The following is a 2,249-nucleotide window of genomic DNA, read 5'->3' on the forward strand; positions in this document are numbered from 1 at the left end:
CCCTCTTTTGGGTAAAGTAATTTCGGCTATTTTACCTATTTTTACTCCTGACAAATTTCTGAAATATTTTGGGTTGATTGATTAAAGATATTTATACCTTAAGAATAAACGGTAAATTTCGCACTGATGTAATAAATTTTTGTATGATATCAATAATTTCGGTTTCGCATACCTAATTTTATTGAATATCAATTTAATACTTTATAGCGAACGATTCAGCGTTTATTATCAAAAGGTTAAAAGCAATAAATAAAAACAAATAAAAACTGTACATACCTACCTGTGAGATAGAATTCTCAGAGACCTGCTTTAGCTGACTCATAGGAGAGTCGTGTGATTTGGTTTTCCATAGCTACATAAGCGTAACCTCGATTCTTCAATAACTTTTCTTCTAAACATATAAACGGTCCTTCTCTGCATAGAGTAACAAATTCGGTATTTGAATATGTTTGATTGTTCGAACATTTACCTTCGTGTGACCATTTTCCGCATTTATGACATCTTTCAAGGTGTCGTGCTCTTCTTTTTGTTGCGGATTTTGATTTTCCTTTACCAAAATGTGTCTTATGATGGTCTTTCCTGAGTTCTTTCCTTACTTCGTCCATTTTGCTTCTTATGAATGATACCAGTTCACTCGGGAAGATGTTATTATTACGTTTAGTAATCATAGTGTGTAGTAGTAGACCATGGTTCAGATCAAAGGAATTCTTCATCTCGTAAAACCTAAAAGAAAAAAAATTCAGAATGGATGGAGAAGACTAGTTCTTTAGGGTCTGCTAGGGAAAGACCATGCGGATTCCATTTTCGAAAACTACACGAAAACAGAATATCTAACTCTAACAGAAATACATATTACCCTTAAAAGATTCGAATCTTCCCACACTTAGTTAGCTGTGGTGTTGAAATTGTGATTAACTTCGTTTTCAATTGGACTATCAACAACTTGTATATCTCTGACTTTTGCTTCAAGCCAATTGTTGATTTCCTCTGTAACTTTCACAAATTCAACTAACATTGCCTTTTCTTTAGGCGACAAATTGGATACTAATCGGTTACATAACTTAAAGTTCCCCATAATCCTAGCATCTTGAATCCGTTTATAAAGTTTCTTCGTTGACCTGTTGAAAACGGGTTCATCTAATTTCGTATCAATAACGGGGTTCTTTGTTATCGGGTTATCATTAGGTATTTCTTCATCTTCCCCACACATAGGCATTTTTATTGGTTCAACAGTTTTGGTTGGTGGAGATCTAAACTTTTGGTTCACAAAGGTAACCGATTTGTCACCATCCCTAAGTGTCATTCTACCTTCTCTTACATCAATGAACGCCTCGGTGGTTGCTAAAAATGGGCGACCTAAAATTAGAGGAATATCAAGGTCTTCCTCTATATTAATAACTATAAAGTTTGCAACAAATGTCAAACTTCCCACTTTAACAAGTAAATTATTGGCTATTCCAACCGGGTGTTTAATGGTTTGATCAAATAATTGAACACCTATTCTGGTTGGTCTTAATTTACCCACACCTAATCTTTTGTATAAGGAAAGAGGCATAATATTTACGCTTTCTCCTAAATCTGCGAGCCCATTATACATAGCACCATCATTAAGCAAGCAAGAAATGATAAATTCACCAGGGTCTCCTACTTTAGTAAGTAGAGTTGGTTTGTTAACCTTTTCCAAGTGATCTTTTCTTGGTTCTTTCACTTCTACTTGAACTTCTTGTTCACATTTTTCTTCATTTCTTGGAATGGGAGGTTTTTATAGGAATTCTTCTTCATCACTCCAATTTGAAGCTTCCTTGTCTTCCAATTTTGGTTTTTCATATGTTGTTGATAACATATTTATGTTTTCATTCTGAGGGTTTTCTTGAGTGGTGAAATTATGATTAACTTCATTGTCAACTTCCATCGGACTATGTATGTAATATTTAACTCTGTGACCATTAACTTTAAATTCAATCCCATTTGAATTTATTAATTCTACTGTTCCGTATGGGAAAACTCTTTTGACTATGAATGGTCCAGACCATCTTGATTTCAATTTTCCAGGAAATAGCTTGAATCTTGAATTGAAAAGAGGAACTCTGTCTCCTTCCTTAAATTCTTTTGAACTTCTGATTCTTTTATCATGCCATTTCTTCGTTATTTCCTTATAGATTAACGAATTTTCATATGCTTTATGTCTTAATTCTTCTAATTCGTTTAATTGACTTAACCTTAGACGTCCAGCTTCATGCAAATCATCA

This window comes from Rutidosis leptorrhynchoides, chromosome 2, assembly GCF_046630445.1.
Source record: "Rutidosis leptorrhynchoides isolate AG116_Rl617_1_P2 chromosome 2, CSIRO_AGI_Rlap_v1, whole genome shotgun sequence".
Classification (NCBI taxonomy): Eukaryota; Viridiplantae; Streptophyta; class Magnoliopsida; order Asterales; family Asteraceae; genus Rutidosis; species Rutidosis leptorrhynchoides.